The sequence below is a fragment of the Anas platyrhynchos genome, chromosome 7 (genome assembly GCF_047663525.1).
Source record: "Anas platyrhynchos isolate ZD024472 breed Pekin duck chromosome 7, IASCAAS_PekinDuck_T2T, whole genome shotgun sequence".
NCBI lineage: Eukaryota > Metazoa > Chordata > Aves > Anseriformes > Anatidae > Anas > Anas platyrhynchos.
The window spans coordinates 37723159-37745400 of NC_092593.1; the positions used below are offsets into that span (position 1 = coordinate 37723159).

General features: G+C 37.5%; 2 long non-coding RNA genes across 2 annotated transcripts in view; one reads left to right on the forward strand and one right to left on the reverse strand.

Annotated features, from left to right (window-relative positions):
- Window positions 1-19959, reverse strand: part of LOC140002886 (uncharacterized) — a 49800-nt gene extending 29841 nt beyond the window's left edge. The window contains exon 1 of the long non-coding RNA XR_011810509.1: window positions 19820-19959. This is a non-coding gene — a long non-coding RNA (uncharacterized lncRNA). The remainder of the gene's footprint in view (window positions 1-19819) is intronic.
- LOC106017808 (uncharacterized) overlaps window positions 1-22242 on the forward strand; it is a 498210-nt gene that overhangs the window by 468240 nt on the left and 7728 nt on the right. The window contains exons 9-10 of the long non-coding RNA XR_011810505.1: window positions 17913-18024; window positions 20945-21064. This is a non-coding gene — a long non-coding RNA (uncharacterized lncRNA). The remainder of the gene's footprint in view (window positions 1-17912; window positions 18025-20944; window positions 21065-22242) is intronic.

Sequence of the window (22242 nt, forward strand, 5' to 3'; positions counted from 1 at the left end):
ACATCTATTTTTAAATTATTCCATATTAGAAAATGTCTACAAGTACAATGTCCTTGCACTATATTCCATTTCTAATCATTAAATAATTATGACTATTTTGCCCTCCTTAGTTAAAGAGTATCAGCTGTGCAGTTGAATAAGGACAACAGGAGAAAGAGATTGTTGTTTGTTTGTTTTTTTTAGCAGGTGTATAAACACATAGGCACATGATCTTCACTTTGCAGAGGTAGCTGGTGGCAATTATAATCAGAGTGGAGATGTGTCACTCTAAATTTGTGAGCTGTTATCCATCAGTACTTGTTCTAGGAAGCATTAGTTCATTCTGCAATACACTGAATGCTCCTGTTGATTGAAACTATTTAAGGTTGTCAAATCAGGGCTTTTCTCTGTGCTGTATCACACCTGCTCAATTTATATTTCATTGTTATTACAAATAAAACAGAAATAAACATTTCCTTTATAAAAGACCCCATTAACACTTCCAAAACTGAGAATCTGTTTTGCAAACTACTTTGTTTTGAGGAGTAAAAATCTCAGGGGTATTTACATGTAATTTTCAAAAATATTTCTAGACACCTTAGAGCTAAGATTATAATAGCGCATAAGTGAAATTTTGGGTGAAATGAGGAAGCAGCATGGCATCAAACTCACATTGTTTAAATATCTGAACATAAAAGCCACATTTACAATATGGACATATTCATATGGGATTTCAATGTCATTTCTGCTCTTGTAACATTAATATGCCTTTGGAAATATTACTTCAGCCTTCCACACTAGGCATTTTTATGTCAATGGCATTAGCATCTTTACGTTTGCAAAGCATGCCATGGAATCCTTGCCCTTGCAGACGTCTTTCTTGCTCCAAACTTGCCTTCCAAACAAAAGCTGCACAAGCAGCAGCTGTTGGACAACTGAGAACTTCAGTATGAGGGAAGTGGAATGGATTGAAGGGTCTCTTTTGAAGAACATTCCCATAGCAAATCTGATGTTTATGGTTTTTGCGTCTTCCACAGGTGTACAAAGCATACTTTAGGCCTAGTCTAGCCTGTACCCCTTTAGAAAGTGTTGGCTTTGTCTACACGTTGAGCATTGCGTATTTGGATGTCTACCTTGTGAGATATAATTTCTCTTCCCTAGCTGTATGACTGAGGTTTTATAATTAGGTTGGTGATCACAAGCAACCTAAATAACAAACACTCCTTTCCAGATGAGTGTTGTGCTGTGAATATATTTGTGGAAAGAAAGAAAGAAAATATATAAATAAATAAATAGAAGTTTAGAAACAATGAAAATCCCAGACTAAAAGTAAACAGTACTATACTATTGCTGTTTTAATAGATGTTTATCAGCAGGTAGATTCTTCCTATTGTATTATATCCAAAATACACCAGAAAATGTTTCATGCCCTAATATTTGTCCTGTAGCAGCATAATGTCTAATACCACAGTGGTTATAGATTCAGTGCAGGCCCAGAAGAGACCAGGAACATGACTTACTCTATAGAAATTAGGGTTAATATTTGTTACCTTGTAGAATGAGAGTGCCAAGTGATTTATCTGCAGGTTCAAAATACCAGGAGTGAAATCTCAGTGTATTCAGAGTTAGCCTATTTAGTTATTTAAGTGATTACTGGTCATTAATGTAATTATACCTACTTAGAAAAAATTAGAAAAAGCCATTTCTTGGAACACAAAGTTGATAGTGGTTTATAGTTCAGTTTTTGGTTGTTCTCTGAAGTGAAGGAGAAGCCAAAGAACATCAACAGGAATGCTGAAATATTGCATTTTTCCAAGCTTTCGAATCCCCATGCTGAGAAGAAAGTTGTTTAAATTTTAATTTAATTTGATAGTAACATGATTATGAGGGACAATTGTTTTGATTTGTTATTCATCATATTTTGGACAACTGAATGACAGACTTGAGAGCTTTTTTTAAAAAAAAACTTAATAACCTGTTAACTCCATTGTGCTGCATTATATTTATATTTTCCCCAGGTACTAATACAGCTTTCTAATTGCACCACTGAGTCTCATATTCAAATTACTATTTTTAATTATTGACACATAAAACAATCAAATATGATGCTTCAGCAATAAATTAGCATGATATTAGAGGAAAACAAGCTGAACATATTCACTAATCAAGTCAATGACTCGCCAAAATGTCTTCAATCTGCACAATTATAACAGTTGAACTACAGAGTCCAGGTTTTCCAGCAGTTTGCAGGCAAGCTCAACAGCAAACAAAGAAATATGCCTAAACAGTCTGCTGCCTGAGATTTGCTTAGTCCTCCTTTCAGGATGCAATCCAATGCTCATTTTAGCAAGAGGACACTTCTGTCCTGTTTACACAGGCACTAGATCAGCTCTCTATTAACATGTTTGGAGGAGGGAGAGGCCATCCTTTTCTTGGTCATTAAAAGAACTCCCAGTGATGGACAAAAAATAGCATGGCACAGGCTTCATCTGCAGTAAGTTACAAGATACACTGAAAATGTAGCAAAGCTACAACGATGGAGATTTGCAACCTCTGCCCAAAAATGTCAGCATTATTAAGGGGGCTGATCTCCCTATTGATAAACATGTTTAACTAAGGTATTGACTGGCTTGCCCCATATACACCCACAAACACAGTGTTTGAGGCAGGCTACACAGACAGGTTCTGCACAGCATTTAAAATACTGCCCATCTATTTTTCTAGACAAATTGCAGTGATAGGAGATGCACAGTCTCTGACCACAAAGTGGCAGACAACCAGTAGACCTCAGATAAGCTGGAGTAAAAGGGGAAAATGGGCAAGGATCATGCAGTGTTGCAGGCACACAGACCTCAAATTCCTTCTGCTGGTGTGTACCAACAGCTTACACATGAGATTGTGCAGGATCAAGGCCTTTATCTGCTTGCTAAGATCAAGCCCTAGAGAAAGTGATTGCTTTGTGTGAAAAACAGCCCAGAATCTTGTACTCTGTGATGTTACAGCCAAAGTCTCAATACGAAGATACATCAGACCATTATGTACTGGGACTTGGGCTGAAAATGAGATGCCATGAAATATGCAGAGCTTTTTGTGTGTTTTGTTTCTCTTGCCACCTATTTTCTCTCCCATGAAATTGCTCTATTCCTGTTCGTGGTAATGTGAAATACAGAGATTTCGTATTTAGTGCACAACCGCTCCACCTTGGCATGGCATAGAGCATAGCAGCTGAGTGCTAAGTGCTGCCGACACTCCCCCAGTCTGTCTGGGACCCTGGTGCAGCTGGAGTCTTGGCACGTTGGCACTTTTACAGGCACTGTGAGGTGTGAGTTTTGATCTGCTTGTTGCAACTCAAAGTTTTCCTTCCGTGCTTTTAAACCATAAATAATTATCCATGAAAAAACAGAGGTATCAGATTGCTCTGTCTTCCTGCAGTGTTTTGCAATTGTTTTTATACAGTCTTGTTGTTTTCCTCACCATCTTCTTCTGCTCTTCTACCTGCTGCCTGCTGACACAGATTACTGTGCTCTCAAAGACTGCTCACGTCAGTAAAATTTTAACCAGAGCAAACATGCAACCTAATAGAAATGCAGTGTTTCACTAGCATAATTGTGGTGTTTTGTTCTGTTGTGGCTGAAAGTCTCCATCTTGATGAGACAATATGGCTTCTGCTCAAGTAGACCAAACAAGGCATAGTCAAGAATTTGTAAGATTAAAGCTTTGTTGGCGTGGGGATTGCTGTAACACCTCCACTGTGAAAACAGGTACTCAATATTCATTGCTTGCCTTATACCTTAGCTCCTAAACGCCATCCAGTTCCTGGGTAAATGGGTAGTATGAGCTGTCATACAGTTTAACACTAAGCTGTTATCATACTTGTTTGACACTAAGCATAGGCGGTTGAAGAGGACATTAGTCAATAGCTAAAGATTAGGAGGCATAAACAAACCCTGCATATGCATGGCAATTTAATATGGCCGGCCTGGAGAATTTCCACCATCATTTGAAAACACAAAATGAGTTGGTTTCATGGTCTTGACTGCTCCTTCTGTGATACAACCTTTTTCCTTTGTGTGACCAGTTTGTTTGCTTTTTCTGAGAAATCAGGTATTCCTTCCATCTAATGAATGTTTTTTTCCAGAAAAATCCTGGTTTTCCATTGACACTTCTTTTCATTATGTGACTTGCCTTTCAGATAGAACTGGCATTAAAAAATAACCAGGGTTTAAATGGGATAAAAATAGCCAAGAGACTTTTTTCTTATATTTTTGCTTTTTTTTTTCTCTCTCTTTGTGTTCTCCTTTATTCAACACATTCCCCATTTTATTTTTCACAGACTTTATTATCCACATTCTCAAAATGCCTGATTTTTTCTCTCCCTTCTGATATGTTTGTATTGTTGCCCTGGGGTTTATAGTATAGTGCATGCTAACTGGACCAGAAATAAGTGAATTGTACTTTATGTTTAGTTGGAGTTATGGTAGAGAGTTTCTAGCAGAGTTTCCTCCGTCTCCCTCTTCTCTCTCTTTTTATTAATCTTTGATAACCCTCTTTTTGATCTATACACTACACCCTGCTAATTTACGGATGCTTTTAAAACTCAGACATGGGATTACTTCATTTGATTCATGGAAGGCCACAAGCACTTCAAATTAACCTTTTGCTTCCTTGGGAAAAAAAAAAAATAAAAAAAAAAAATTACTTTGGGGATTTGGTTCACCTGTTGAGAAAGAAGCTGTCTCTTCTTATTTACTGAGATTGCCTCAGTACCATGGAGATGACTCATGCATACTCTGCAGGGCTTAGATGGCACCGTAAATTCACTGCTGGACACCATGGACCTGATCCAGAGCAAACTGAGGTCAAAAAAATCATTCCCATTGACTCCAACTGCAAACCTGCATTATACTGAGTGCACTTTATTCCCACAGAAATTAATGGAAGAAGATGCTGTTTAGTATATCAAAGAACCATGTAAAGGTGACAGTGTATTGTTTTATCTACTGAAAAACAACAGTACAAAGTGACATCATTGCATCACCGACAGTTCTATCCTCTGACCTTTCCATATCTGTTTACCACCATTTTTTGAAGGTGTCCAGAGAGAGATGTGGTCAGTGTCCAAAGCATGTATTAAGCCCTACTTTTCTACCAGCCTACCAGGGGGGCACAATATTTGCAAATTCAATAGAATGAGAAGAGCTGAATAATAAGAAAAGACATGGAGACTACTTGAAAGTATAGCTCACCTGGGATGGCAGGTAAAGGTCTGTGGGGCTTATCTTCAGTCTGAGGCCTGTGAAATTCTGGGAGTGTGAGAGACTGCTTTGCAGAGGTCTGCAGAAAGGAGCTAAGGAAAGCAGCCATGCAAATATCATCAAAATGCTGAAAGAGTTCCCTCTACAAAAGTGTCTGAACTGTGAGTTGTGAAGATTTCAGAAGTTCCTTATCTAATGCTGCCCATGAACAAAACAAAACATCAGAATTTGAGTACAAACACTTTTCAAGCACTGAATGGGGTGTTATTAAAAATAAAAAATAATAATAATAATAAAAAAACAGATCAGAGGTTTTCCTTCCCTGTCTCCAGCCATTAGACAGAAAGCATCACACCATAGTTCTGAGAAAATCAAATGAGTAAAAGGGGAAAACAAGAGCAGGCATTGAATTTGCTTTCTGCTTTTCTAAGCATTTTATAAACAAGAACTTGGCGATTAGAAAAATAAACCCAGAAACTGACGTAGTGTTAGCTTAATACTATTTTCTATCCCCACAAGCTTCTCCTCTGCTCCCCTCAGTATTCAGAGACAAAACTGATTCTCTAAATCCGGTCCACAGCCCTGATCTAATTACTTGACTGCAAACTACTTTACATAACTACTAATAAACAGCGCGACTGTATTGTTCAAACACTGTTAGTGTGAATACCACTCAAGTCTTCAAGAACAGCCATGAACTTAGGAGGGCAATAGTGCTTTATGGGGGTTTAATACAAAGCTACATTGTGTGTACCCAGTGGAGTAGAACAGGGCAGTAGCAGAAGCCCTTTCTATTCAAGAATATGAATATTCTTTCTATTCACCATCCATTTTCTGCTTCCGATAGCACAGGTTGCATATAAATATATATATATATATATATATATATATATATCCCAGAAGGTGTGAGAAATGGCAAGATTAATGTCGTGTTTTCATCTTCACTATAGATGCTTCCTGGTGTTACATTTGAGTGCATCCCACTGCCTTGCTTTAGCCTGTCTGCCTCTTAATGAATCAGGACTCCATGAAATCTGGCTCGGTCCATTATACCCGTGGGTCATTATCTCCTAGATCTACAATAGCCTTCTAGTCAGGACCGCAACATATGGTAACTGCCACTGATCAACACACCACATAACGCTGTTTATTATCCACTCACTGACAATGAAGCTTCAGGCAGAGACTCCAACAGGGCTCAGGATGCACTTAGCAGAAGCAGTGGGTTTTTCACCCTAAAAAGCTGCAGAATTCTATAGGTTAAAGTACAGTGAAAATACTGGCAATTTATGGACTGTGTTTTAATTCATATTTACAAAGAAGACTTGGAATCGGGGTGTTTTTTTCTGAAATTATATTGACTCCTTTCATATAGAGAGCTATTTGGACCACATAAGCCAGCTTTCTCCTGTTTTTCTTCCTCCTCCTTTGTTTCTCTGCATAAGCCAAGTACTCTCATCAATCAGTCTTCTCAAGTTCTTCAGGAAACAACTCAAAGTGCCAAAGGGACCAAAGAAACAGCAATAACTATAGTGACACCAAAAGCCGCAATAGCACCTGGACCTGCACTAGCAGCAAAACGTGCAAGATTTATGGACATTACTGAGCCAGTGCAGAAAACACAGCTGAAGTCATCAGCCTAGAGCAATGCAAACTTACTGTGCTGTGGCACTGGTGAAAAATTTTTCTTCAAGGTCACTTGATCCCAGAGGTTCCAATGTTTTTAGGAAGAAAATATCTGTAGCATACACATATGATCCTGTTTTCATGTTGCTCCCCTTTACTCCCTGCCAGCCTAGTGAGAATAACCCTGTGCATTGAGACTTGTGAATGGATTACATGCAGCCTCAAATGGCCAAACTATCCACTGCAGTGAAATGCATTAAACCTCAACACAATGCAGAACAGATAGAATTGGAAAGAAAGGAAAAAAAAAAAAATTAGAAAGAAATACCAGGATGGCCCATTTTATATCTTGTGCACTTAGAGTCCACAAAAGAAGGCAGTGTGTCCTCTTGGCACCTTTGCTACCTGGAGTAGCTCTTTACTATGCATCCCAGCCAGCAAAATCAAGCTTACTGCCAATGCAGTTAAAGAAATGGAACAGAGCTGAGATAGTCTCAATATTTATAATCAGATGTGTTAAGAAGATGTTAAGAGTATTTATTTGTTCCTTGCAATGATATAATGTCCCAGATGATTTGTATAAATGTATTTAGTTGTGTCTCACCACCTTACAAAATACTACATAGCTATGGGTTTTGGAGTGGCTGTGGTTCAACACAGTGAGTCATGACTTCATTTTTGATAAAAGACTGTTTGTTTTTCAAACAAATATTTGAGGAAAAGGAGTAACCCTGTCTCTCTTATAATCAGTGCAAGCATACAGTAGTGTCAGTCACAGTATTATTTTACAGGAAAAAGATGACAAAGTAGGAAAAATAACATGAAAGTCCCCATGTGCAAACACAGCTACTTTCTTTTTACCAGTCTTGGCAACATTATGGGAGAAATTGGGACCAAATGCTACTTCTTCAAAATCTCCACTAATCCCTTATTCACACTTTTTTAGTACAATGTGATGAGATACACAGATGTCTTAGGAGAGGGAATAAGCTAATGGTGAAAAATCTGCCTTTATCTTTCACCTAATTTTTTTCAATGAACAAGTTAAATTGTCCCCGTTTGGCTTCACAAGCAGTATGCTTCAGTGCAAGCTTAAGCACAAGCTGAACAAAAACTGGACTCTGATGCATTATTTATAGCTCCTTGCACAAGCCACTTTGCATGAGCATTTATTAATTGCCTGCAAAATCAGCGAAATACATTTTGAGCGTGTCAGCTCAGCATATATTGAACATAATTGCACATTTGAGCCACACGGTTGTTTATGTCACTTTGTAATCACACTAATAATTACCAAACAACCAAGTAATTCAATGAACAGTAAATGTAACATTTAATTACTTTATTAATTTCCACATAACATGGAAGAAGGAAAATAACCATCTCAATCTATAATTTTGCTCTATTTGCAAACCCTATCTTTATGTAGATATATGGGAGAAATTATGAAAACACAGCACAGGAGATGCACAAACATAACTCAGTGCTTGCTTGATGTTTTTTGTGTTGGCACCTCTCCTGCATGGAGCTTTGAAAATTTATCCTATAATGTCAAGCAACTTCAAGGCATCGTGGACTTCGAAAATTAAAAGGAAAAGAAAAAAATAAATTCTGCACTGAGATACAAATTCCACCTTCTGTCAGGGACTTACTGATTAGAAAACTCTTTATAGGTTAAGCCAACCATTACATTTTTATGTTGCTATATATTTCAAAACATAAAAAATAAAACATTTTCCCCATAAAACCTTTCAAAACCGTAAATACTCACACAGTCCATAGCTCCAGACGAAGTTGCAATTTATTATTTATCTGTTTTTATATTCTGCTATAGTATCTCTTTCTTTTATAAGTCTGGCAAATCTCCCACAGAAGTTTCTTCATCAGCAGTTATTTTAAACTACAGTCTTTCATAGTACATGCTGCTCATGTGTTGAACCAGTCCTCAAGAACTGTGTGTTTTCCCAGCAAAGCGTTCTGGTCCAGGAGATACAACAAAATCACTGCACTTAGTGAACATTAAGGAAGCTTTTTAAAATTCAAATGCATCATTTTGAACCATGCCTGAATTCCTGCTGAGCATGATTTTTTTTCACAAGTGTTTCTGCATTCATGCTGCCTTTAGTAATGATGCTTCAGACAAGCTCAAGTTTTCAATGTCAAATTGTACAAGTCAGTTGCATCTGCACTCAGAGAGCTTGAAACCCTCAACTTCAGTTTCCCTGCCTGGAGCATCTCTGATCTAGAACCAGAGCCAAAGTGTGAGCTATTTTTGTGGCTATTTTTATGGAACACCAGGAGAAAGTGTATTTGAACCCTATACTAATGTGGAACTACAGGTGCAGCTTCTGAGGCACATATGGCTTTTCTTGCTAGAGTCTATAGTGGTTGAAAGTATTATCGGAATGTGGCCTCCTCTCTGAAATGGAATGCTTGCCATCTCTGACCTGCTTATTAGACAAAAATATAATGGTGTTGCACAGCCACCTCAGAAGGTATTTAACTTCCAGCGATGATAGCAGAAGGTCTGATCCAGCTCTCAAAGACAATGTGCTCTAACTGTCAAAGGACTCTGTCAAACCTTTGCTTGTTCTTGTCTGTGGGGCTTGGGGGAGTCAGTTATTTGTGCCTTCTTCAAGTTGCACAGTGATGACCTTAAAAATGGAACCTTTTTTTAAGGTTGCTATTTAATGGTAGGACAAATGCAAAGGAGTGAGCACATCTTGCAGTATGACTTAGTCCTACTGCTTATCCCAAAACAGAACTGAGGCCCACTTGTATCTACATCAGAAAAAAAATGGCTCCAGATGGGCCTGGAACCTACTTCTTCTCAAAATAATTTTTGAGCATATCTTTTCAGTACAGAAATAGTTTGTACTTCTTCTATCATTTTTATAGACCTTCTGGTGTTCATTGACAATTGATCAGCTGGATAGTTTACCAAAAGACAGCATGAGAAAGTAGTGAAATGATATACTGAATAAAAAAAAAAAAAAAAAAAAAAAAAAAAAGACTTTAGTGAAAAATGTAAATGCTTTGCTTTGTCCTTGATGTTTAATACTCGTATCTTTCAGCTCATCTACTTTATTTATTAGACTTTCACCTTATCCCTCACAGTTATTCTGACACACAAAAGTTCTTAGTTCAGAGAGTAAATATGGTACAATGCAAAGGGTTATGAACATAAAAAATGCATTAGAGAAAAATGTAAATGCTCAGATTTGTCCTTGATACTTAATACTCTTATCTCGCAATTCATCCACTCTATTTATTAGACCTTCACCTTATCCCTCACCACTGCTTTGACAGTTGAAACTTCTTTGTTCATCAAAGGGTAAGATTGTTTGTGTGAGTACTGAATAGCAGTACTCCAGCTGCCGTTGGTAAACTTATCACAGGTTGTGTAGCTGGTGATGCTGCTTCTGAAGGAGGAATCTGAGAAGTTTTGAATAAAGTCTGTGGAGCAGAGGCCCATATAACATCAGATTTGTTCTGGTATTTAGAGTAATTAAATAGTCATTTATATTCAAAAGCCCTGTACTAGGAGCCCTAGGTGCATGTGAGTACTGCTACAAGTGAGGATCTGTAACCATTTTCACCTCTAACCTCAACAAAGAAAGTGATAGGTTTCATCTATTTCCAGTTGTATTGTGCTTGATAACACTGAAATGTAAGCCAGCCTGGCTTCAGTGAATACTTTGAGTGACCAATTGGTGTCAGTTATTTTACAATATTTATGCAGTACTGTTTTATTTATATTTTTCCCATTAAGTTAGCAATTAGTATGAAATACAGGCTTATGAATTTTTAACAGGACAATTAGCAGTTATAAGATTAGGGTGGAGCCATTCTGGTCAAAATTTGTCCTAACAGTGTACATGTATAATTTTCACCGCTGCCTGGAGTAATTAGAAGTAAGTACTAGTACCAACAGTCATTCAGCTGACTTTAGTTTTTAATATATAATTTTCTAAGTCCTTTGATAATGCATCTAAAAATACTTCAGTGCTGATCTAGAACCAAAGTTTACACAAAAATCTCGTTAGTTTTCCCAGAGTACAAGAAGTGTCTCTAGAACAGGGAATTTTATGCCAAATACCGCTACTCCTATGAAAAAGAAAAGTAATGAAAAGATAATAAGTTATCTAAGAAAGGGTGTTGAAATGTTGATAGAAGTCTAACTTACATAATACAAAGACAAATGCAAAGGATTAAAATACCATATAATTTTGAAACCATTACAGTGTGCCTGAATGATTCTTTATTAGGAAGTCTCAAAAAAGCATGTAATTTCATCTTCCACAAAAGCTGTAATCTGTCTGTTTGGTGTGTTAAGAATGGCATTTCAACCTCCCCTCTGAAAGTCTTTGATTTTGTGGGTTTCTGTCAGGCTGCTGTTATTACTTTAATGCATTTTGTATATATTGTAACAACATAAATTTTTTAATGTTTTTCTTCTCAGATCAGTCCAGACAGGTATCTCTAAATCAGTCTTGTGAAATGTTAGGTAAAGAAGCCATAATTGAATCAATGGGAACAATTCACCATGAATAAGCATTCACAATTTATTTTTCATTTTCATGTAGCAGAACTTGCAGTATTAGACTTCTGAGAACTACTCCCAGATACATTTTTAGTTCTTGATTTTTAGAAAACACTTGTTTGTGCAAGATAAAGGAATTTGGAAATGCACGTGAAGTGCAAGTTATACTGTGTATCTTCCTCACAAATCACTTGCAAACTACCTTTATAAAATTCAATAAGCCATGAACAATGATGTCAGAAGATGCACTTTTGAACAACTGGAAGCCATCAGACTGAAGCTGTCAAGAAACAGACTCTAGTGAACTTGAAGCTGCATAGGAAAAAAACTCACCAACCCTTAAAGGGAGGTTGATTTCCCAGAACTACGAGAATGAGACATTTTGTTTGTCTGGCAGGTGGCATCACCACACCTTATACAAAACTTATAACTCAGTATCATGTAATTGAGAGTAGTCAGAAAGATTTGACTCTATCAACTCTTGGGAGGCCCCAGACCTGCCATTTTCTCTCAAACCCCAGTCTCATCATTTCTGTTAGCTAGAGTATGTCTACAACTCAGTACAAGAGCATACTAATCATGACTGGGATCTTGAAAGCAAGTCATTCAGCACAACAGCCTTATCACCAGTGAACCATGATCATTACTTGGAAGCAGATATCACCAGTGCTAGAATCTCTCCAATGTTTTTATTCTCTATATATTATCTATAAATATTTACAATATTTAATTTCCTATCTTGTGCATATTATCGAAGGAACAATAATGAATGAATTCATTCAAGAATATCTAGAAGTGCTATTATAACCACCTACGTGGCACGTAGAAACTCTACTTCTGTAAGCATGCTACCATTCTAATGAACTAAGTAGTATTTTCATTAAAGGAAAATAAAGGGTTCAAGCTTTTAGAGTTCAGCTGGGCATCTCTTACTGATAGTAGTGAGAAAAAGTAAGAAAAGGTCAGTTTTCACACTTAAACAGAAACATCAGGCAGTCAATGGTATATCAAATAATAACACCACCAGGGTCCTCGTGCATTAGAAAGGTTTACAAGTTTGCATGTACTAGCCAACACCTTTACACTGGATTAAAGACCAAAACTGGATTGAAGACCAAGTTGTTGGGTTCAACCCTGGGTCAATTCAGATACTCCTTATTCCAATAGCCACTACTCTCAGTGGCATACTAAACTAATTTCCAGTTTGAGTACAGGAATCAGGATTTAGTCTACAGAATTGCTAATTCTCATTCACACCAGAGTCCTTCTTGAGTTTTTTACCACTTATTTATGCAACCTCTCGGGTATGCCCTGAAAGGTTCTTGAACTAATGCTGATCAATAAACATAAAAGGATTTTAAAAGGGATAATTTAACACTAGCACTCTCTCACATCTGTCAGAGAAAGCCAACATGCACATATTCAAGTGTACAACCTGATCTAACCACAGTAATTAGAGACTTCAAATGTGAGCCTTATGCACATGGCTTGTTGCTCAGCAGAAATGGGCTTAACCTTTGGCTTAACCTCTGGCTAAAATCAATCTCAAACAGCTGACATGTAATTGTCCTGAGCTTTGTCATTTAATTCCACAGATTCATATTTCCTATCATTAGAGATATACTGTATAATTTTCAGGAAATACCACTTTTTGTAGCTCTTTATTCTGACTTTAGGAGTTTTCTGAGGTTGACAAATTGTTTCTTTGCCTGGAGACTGGCAATAGGTTATTGGTCAGATGACATTTTGGGATTTCTCTGCCTTGACCATGTGGGAGAGATTGGATCTATTTTTTAGTTCTGATTTTTTGTTCCTGTGGGCCAGGTTTCCACTCATGCCATTCATTAGAAAAAGAGACTGTTTTTTGCATCACTTGGATGTTGTTTTATCCAAGCAAAAAGCTGCACTTTGGACTCAGAAGATCTGACCAGTTTGTCTGGGCTATATGTAATAATCCTAAATATGGACAAATCATTAGAGATATCTGAGGAGTCACAGAAGAGGGAAACTATCAAAAACAAGAATTAATAATAATAATAAATAAAATTTAAAAAAAAACGGGGAATGAGAGAATTATTTTGAGAGCTAAGTAAATGATGGTATAATAATAATGATTATATTAATGTTGGTGGTGACAATAGTAATAATAATAAGAAGAAAGATGTGGAGTGAGTTAAAATACATGGACTTTTGTTATTATGTTTGTTTATTTTTTAGTAAAAGTTGTAAAAATTATAAAAACGGTCTGGGCCAGATTTGCAAAGGTGTCTTGTTACCTGCGATGCAGGAAGCAACTCTGCAAGTTACTCTGACAGGTAGGAGGATGACTGAAATTTCTACCTATAGTGGAGGTCAGTATCCAACCTTCTTCATGGATTTTAAAAACCCCTTTTCTAAATTACCAGCTATGCATCAGGCTACTTTTTTTCAGTGAGGTGCCTGAAAACATATTTGAATAGGGAAACTGGCTCTTAAAATAGTTCTCCTCTTCAAGTTAGCAAAGCTTTATTTTCCTATTCCTGAGCACCAAATACTGATGGATTTCTTTTGTGGCCATTACATGTATAGCGTCTCTGTAAAATTAAGCTAAAGTTTCTACTATTTAAGATGTTGTTTGGTTTGGTTTGGTTTGGTTTGGTTGTTGCTTTTGTTGTTGTTGTGTGTTTTTTGTTTGTTTTTCCTTTTTTTTTTTTTTTTTCTGAACGTTTTGTCTTGTAAGTAGCCTTAGACTCCTTTATATCCATGCTTATATTTTATTTATGCAGGGTCCAGCATAAAAGAGAGTAGATAGAAACTACTGATCTATCTACTGCTGGTCACTGCTAGAATATTTTCATTGCATAAAAACATGGAAATCTATGGGACAAAATATAAGGTCTTTGGAGTTAGACTAATGGAGTTAGTGTAGTTTTCCACTTCTTATATGGATAGGAGCAAATACATTGGAGAGACACTGGGCATGGGAAGAGAAATAAACTATGGATCATCACAGCTTAGGGCCCTAAAAACAGCAGTCCAGGCTGAGGAGTGCCTCATAGTAATGTTTGTCTTTTCTTTTTCAGTTTTTACCAGATTCAGCTGCGCAGCCCAGACACTGGAGTTGAAGGGGAAATTTAGGCAGAGCAGGAAAACCTTAGCAGATCACTTAAACCATCCTTGAAACTGTGGCCTTAACCTTTCCTGAGTGTGTAAAAGGCAAAGATGCCATTGAACACAGAAAGAGCAAACATTGCAGATTCTTGTTGTCACTTTCACACACATACATGCACACACAAACAAACAAACAAAAAGTTAAGGTTGAACTATGTCTGTAGAAACGGGAATTTTTTCATCCTCTCTTTTTTTTTTCTTTAATGTTAATGTATAATGCTAAGGCATAAGTAACTGAGATTATTGATATTTAAGGTGACTATTAGTGCTAGTTGAAGCAGAAAGCTGGGAGATTGAATTTTGTCTGTGTTTTTTAAGCCAACAAAAGTTCTTGTAAGGAACATGGAGAAAAGAAAATCCCTACATAAGTTCCCTGATTTTCCACATTTGCTAGTTTTCTCATGGTGAAGTTGATATTATACATGGGTGAAAGCATTGAACCTATATAACATATGCACCTATATGCATATGCTCATTCAGTATATGTTATTCCTTATGTATACTAAAAATTCAGAACCAATTTATCCTAGATCAAAATCTTGGACCTTGTCATGGTCTGGTCCTTTATAATATTGTTGCATTGCAATATACACAAGTTGATGGGGTCAGATGGGATCCACCTGAGGGTACTGAGAGAACTGGCAGAACAGCTGGCCAAGCCACTTTCCATCATTTATCAGCAGTCCTGGCTATCAGGGGAGGTCCCAGTTGACTGGCAGCTAGCAAATGTGACACCCATCCACAAGAAGGGCTGGAGGGTAGACCCACGAAACTATGGGTCTGTCAGTTTGACCTCAGTTCCAAGGAAGCTCATGGAGCAGGTTATCTTGAGTGTCATCACGTGGCACTTGCAGGGCAACCAGGTGATCAGGCCCAGTCAGCATGGGTTTATGAAAGGCAGGTCCTGCTTGACTAACCTGGTCTTCTTCTATGATAAGGTGATGTGATTAGTGGATGAGGGAAAGGCTGTGGATGTGGTCTACCTTGACTCTTGACACCATTTCCCACAGCATTCTCCTCAAAACACTGGCTTGGACTGGCGCACGCTTCGTTGGGTTAGAAACTGGCTGGGTAGCAGGGCCCAAAGAGTTGTGGTGAATGGAGTCAAATCCAGTTGGAGGCTGGTCACTAGTGGAGTTCCCCCAGGCTCAGTACTGGGGCCAGTCCTCTTTAATATCTCTATCGATGATCTGGATGAGGGGATCGAGTGCACCTTCAGTAATTTTGCAGATGACACCAAGTTAGGTGCGTTTGTCTGTTGGTCTGGATAGGCTGGACCGATGGGCTGAGGCCAACTGTATGAAGTTCAACAAGGCCAAGTGCCAGGTCCTGCAGCTGGGGCACAACAACCCCAAGCAGTGCTACAGGCTGGGAGAGGAGTGGTTAGAAAGCTGTCTGGCAGAGAAGGACCTGGGAGTATTGGTTGATAGACAGACAAATATGAGCCGGCAGTGTGCTCGGAAGGCCAAGAAGGCCAACAGCATCCTGGCTTGCATAAGAAGCAGTGTGGCCAGCAGGGCTAGGGAAGTGATTGTCCTCCTTTACTGCGCTCTGGTGAGGCCGCACCTTGAGTACTGTGCTCAGTTTTGGGCCTCTTGCTACAAGAAGGACATTGAGGCGCTCGAGCAAGTCCAGAGAAGGGCAACGAAGCTGGTGAGGGGCCTGGAGAACAAGAGGAGCAGCTGACAGAGCTGGGATTGTTCAACCTGGAGAAGAGGAGGCTCAGGGGCGACCTTATCGCTCTCTACAGGTACCTTAAAGGAGGCTGTAGCGAGGTGGGGGTTGGTCTGTTCTCCCATGTGCCTCATGACAGGATGAGGGGGAATGGGCTAAAGTTGCTCCAGAGGAGGTTTACGTTGGATGTTAGGAAGAACTTCTTTACTGAAAGGGTTGTTAGGCGTTGGAATGGGCTGCCCAGGGACGTGGTGGAGTCACCATCCCTGGAGGTCTTTAAAAGATGTTTAGATGTAGAGCTTAGTGATATGGTTTAGTGGAGGACTGGTTATTGTTAGGTCAGAAGTTGGAATAGGTGATCTTGGAGGTCTCTTCCAACCTAGATGATTCTGTGATTCAAACTACAGCCATTTGGAGCATAGAGCTGCTTAGAGCAGTCACTCTTGTAAACATGTATTTTCATTCTTTTCTTCTTGAGAATATAGAAGAATTTTTCTTCATACTTTAAAGTGTTGACATTGGCATAAGTTCAGGACTAAAACTGCAGCACAAAAGGGAAATGCTGCATAAAGTTATGAGTTACCTTTCAACCTTAATTATAGAAGTTGCTACCAGGCATATTCTATAAAAATCCACCCTCTTCACTAGAAGTAACAAGAGCACTTTTCTATGATCTTGTTATCACACTGAAACAGGAATTCTCATAGTTTTGCATTGTTAACAATGATTTACAAAGATTTGTTTCATGGAGGGAGCATTTAAAATTCTGCAGACCAGAGGAGGCTTTTTCTGTTCATGAATGCGTAATATTTCTGAAGTAGAAGCATGGCAAACTTTTATTTACTTGGCCACCTTGCAATAGCTGGAGCTGAGAGCAGTCATCTTTCCTATACCTCTTCCCCACAACAGAAGAAGTTTTGGGAACCCCTGCACACACTCGAAATAAATTTTTCTGGTTGTCATTACTTCATGCAGTATTGGAATGATCACTCCTTATGTATTCCTTTAAGAACTTCATATTAGGGATTTGAAGTTCCTGGTCTTCTTGACAGTAAAGGCCACAGGGTACGTTTCTGTTGTTTGATGTCAAGGTTGCTGTAGTAAGCTTCTACAGCTTATAAACACTTACAAATTCCAGTTGCAGTTATAAATTCCATGTTGATTGTCTTTGCTAATCTTGGTGGAAATTGTTCACCTAGAAATTTCTAGCAAGTAAAAAAAAAAAAAAAAAACAAGTATTTTTCAAAACTCCCATGCGATGCAAGTTATAATGGTCATCTTTGTCTAATAAACACAGTGAGGTGATGTCTCAGGGCACTTCAGGGGTGTTTCCAGACTCCCAACTCTCCCTGTACATCAGGAACCTATTCAGGGTCACTGCTTTACTAACAAGTTTATGCTTGGATGCATGAAGTAACTATTGTTATTATCATTTAATGTTGGTTTTATTTATCAGGCTGGAAACCATGGTAGACAATTTGTGATGGTGCCAATGAATGTCAAGTGCAAATTTTAACTCAAATAAGCTTCAGACTGTACTACTGTAACAAGGTTGTGATGGCAACCTGTGATCTTCACAGTAAAACTCATTTTCACAATACTGGGAGCAGAAATGGTCAGTTCACTCAATGAATTTCAAGAATGAGGAAATTAATGTTTTGTTTGTTCTTGTTTTGTATTTGCAGGTGATCAGAGCACAAGCACAGAAGAAATGTTTTTAGGATACTGGCAAATGCAGTTTAAAAATGTGGAGAAGAAATACTAAGCTTACAGCTGGACTTCATGATATAATCTCTGGTGAGATGCTCTGATTTAAATTTCTTAATAACTACCTTATTTTAGACATTTAATAAAAATGCTATAGTGTGTATGTTGAGTATATTCCTCCTTTCTTCTGTATAATCCATTCAATATGATATATGTTGGTTGTAAATATCTTAATATCTTGATACCAATGGAAAAACTTCCATACAGGTGATTGATCTAAAAACTCATAACCATTTCAGCCCAAAGATATGTTTCTTCCCTTCCCCTCATCATAAAAGCCTTAAATTATCTTTCCTTACTGCTATAAGTGCAGTGACTCGCATTGAGTTGGAGCACCCTATTTGGAAAAGTCATAATTAAATAGGGGAAAAAGGTGAACCTTTCTCACATTGCACTCTAAAAACGTCAAGGGGTATTTCTGAACAGCCCATAATTGGTATTCCATGTATTTCCTATGTCAAAAGTTTATGACTAGTATAAAGCTCTTCTGTAGTAAATTTTTGCCAGAACTTATATCACAGTTTTGAAGCATAATAGCATAAATACAAGATTTTTTGTTTGTTTTTGTTTTCACAATTCATTCTACTCTTACATAGCACAGAAGAAAAAGAACAGTTTAAACTAATATGATCTAAAGAAAACATATTAACAGGTACACAAAAAGTAAAAGTCGGCAGGAAGTATGCTCTTAAACCTCTTTATATTTTTAAAAGTTTAATTTTCAAGTTCTATTTTACTGGGAAAATGTAAATAGGAATGTAATTTATTCACAGTCTGAGAAACTTGCGACATCAGGATATTGGACACAACCTCCCTGATTAACATCAAAAACCTGATTAGTGATCAAAGCAGGTGCATACACTTTAAACTTAAATACCATTTAAAAACAAGGTTAATTGCCATATCAGGCTACTCATGAGGTAGGAGGCTGAACCAGAACTGAACCATTTTTGCTTCATGGAGGGTTCACTTTTTAAGTCATTTATCTGAGCAGCATTGCCATGTCACATTCTGGAGTAGTTGTCTGCATAGATATCCATAGCTGGCCACTTGTCAGAGAGCTCCACAGAAAGCTAACCACTTAGAAAAAAATCAACTACTTTTTCCATAGTAGTGATTAAATATGGACTGAAATTATTTGAGCCTGCAAAACACAGAATTTCTGAAACAACAGCAAAGCAATGTTAAGAGTATATCATAGAAGAATTTTAATGATGTTTTCCTTCTCCCCTTTCTAACAACTATGCTATTATGTAAATAAATCTGTGATTTTCCTTTCTAAGTGAATTAGTAAGAAAGTACCTGATAGCATATTTTCATGGGTATATTCCAAGGAATTTTTCTTTTTAGAGCATTTCCATAAACTCAGATGAAACGTGTGGGTAGATGATAAAATTAGAATTACTGTATATTACCGTTGTTATCCCCACCTCCCCCACCCAAATATTCTAGATCAATGTATGTTCGGATTTATCCATATCCAGACTTTTTTTCCCTGACTCGGTCTATAGATCAATGAAGGAAAACATTAGCAAATGCTCCCCGGGGCTAATACAGTGCTTCAAAGAAGGAGCAGTTTATACCCTTAAGTACAGAGCTGACTCAAAGAAATCCTGTAAATGATGAGCTGAAAAGAAAGAAGCATTTAGCCGTTCTGAAATAACGTTTCATTGCTCCTACACCAAGAAATTATGCTGCATAGTCTGGAGCTCCATCTCCTGGTGCTTGTCAAATAACTAAAAATCATTTCCAAGTGTCTCTTAACAAACACAAACACCTTAAGGCACTCAAGCTACGTCGCTGAAGCAATTGCAAAATTTCTTACCCCACAAAAAGTCCTGTGTTAGTCTCGTAACCCCTCTGGGCAGGGAAATGCAGGTTCACTGAATGCTTTTTTGGATCTCTCTGGGTCCATGGGGACCGTCTGTCCCTTAGGTCCCTTAGCACCTTCACCATGGGCTGGGCTTAAACAGCATGATCCAGCTTTCAATGAAAATCATGGGAATCATGGGAGTACTGCCCCACTCGGGATTTTTTGAAAAGGGTGAAGGCTGCAATTATGTAAAAGCACTGTGCAAAGTAGAATAAAAATTATGTGTTCTAATATATTTGTGCTGCTCTCCAGTTGTGAGACATGGAAGGAACTGTTATTAGGGGGTCAGAGTATTTTCTGGGAAATAAGTATATTAATTTCTCAGTTAAACTGCCAACTCTTTATTTAAACATTTTTTCCTGCATAGATATAAATATGTATGGGTGTGCATAGCATAATTACACATATAATTTCTACCAGAGATGTTAAAAGGTGGTTGTTATTGGCAGAATACAACAGCCAAAGGAAATATCATACAGCCAGGAGTACTAAATGTACAATATACATGTGAGTGTAATACATGAGGGAATAGAAAAATCAAGGTTAGGATGCCAGTTTGGAACGATGGGAGGTTAAGTTAATGAATTTTGTCTGTACATCAGCCACAAAAATATCCATAATAGTAGTGACACGAGAAATAATATATTTCAGGAATATTTCTGTTAGAATAAGAAAATTACCATTACTATTATGAATATTAATTGTTTTATTAGAATCTTATTCTGTCATCTTGCTGGTAAATGTACCCATTCTTGTTATACTTGTATTAATTTTTCTCCATGAAGAGATTCAGAATTGAACATCCCATCATTTCTTGAGATCATTATATGAGTCATTTAGAATGTTTTTGCGTCTATTAAAGTATTTACAAGTAAATAAGCTATTTTATTCAGCCAATCAACAATACCATCACTAAAATACATTGTTACTGCTGTACAGTAGCTGGATCATTAATTTAATATAGTAGCTTCATTGCAGATACGGGCTCTTTATCAGCACTGTCAGTACAAGCATAGCCAATTTAATAGTTAAGTTTACAGCTGATCTATTTTTACTCTATTTCTTCATCATTTGAAGGCTAACAAGATCACAGGCAAATCTAAATCTATTCAAGAGAGAAGGAAAGAAACAGAGAATATAATGTGGGACAGTGATTTCTTGGGAAGGAGTGATGGCTGTGATCCGCATTTAATTTAAGTAAGTCGCTTGTGCATTTTTTTACCAAGTGTCCATTGCTCTCCCCATTTCATCAGTGTATTCTCATTAAATATTTTTGTGAGTTTTAATCACTCTTGTTTTCATCTCCTACTTGGTGCAAAGTCTTTAAGGGTTCAGTGGAGTTGTCTACAGAGATCACCTCCATCTGGCAGCCCAGGAAACCTGAAGAGGAAAGAATAAAATGGGGAATATGAAGGGGAAAGAATAAAGCATGGGCGAATTATTTTAAAGAGCTTTCACATTTTTTTTAAGAGTAGGAGTAGCATATACTCATATCTACTTTTAAGTTTAATCACACATAGGGTTGATCCTAAAAAGACAGATAAGAATTGATTTGGGACTATGAACCGCCTTGCTTGTGAATCATTATGCAGCAAATTCCAGTAATACATGACCGTCCTCCCACAGGGAGCAGAAAATACTAGAAATCACTTGTATTATGTATGTGGCAATTCTCTTAGAAACTATTATTGCTACTCAAATTATTGCAGATTCTTATTACAAGGCACATGCCTGATCAATAGTAGGCTTTTATTAGTTCCCTTACCGACCTTCCAATATATTAGACACGGCTGATGTTGTAACTAAAAACTTGCCAGGAATAATGCAGAAAATCTTCAATGCATTGCTTTGAGTGGGAAACTTCAAGTACGTATGCTTTTCTGCTATTTTACGTGCATCAGTCTAATAATATTTTAATGAACTCTGGCCTTAAGTTCAGGCTGAAAAGTAGACACAAACACATAATAGTTCTTTAGGATGAGTCTGTAATTCCACCATAATATTTCTCTAGGCTTCTGTCCCTATGACTCTATGGATCACACTCTGCCATAGTATCCACAGGTGAACGAGAGCATGATCGTTGATTTGCATCAGGTTTATTGCAAGGCCTGTTACTTTTTTTTAACAATATAATTTGCATGTTTACTATTTTTATAATTATCACACAGCCTATACTATATTGTCTGTCAGTGCAGCCAGTAGAGAACTACAAGAGGTTTCAGATTTCCAGGTGAATACTAATTCACTACACTAATACTAATTCACCACACTAATGAAATCAGCTTGACCTGAACCTAATTATTTCCTTTCCATAAAAGGAGAGTATAAGGCTGTTTCACATTTTGTAGAAGACCTACTGGTTGGCGTTAGCACAA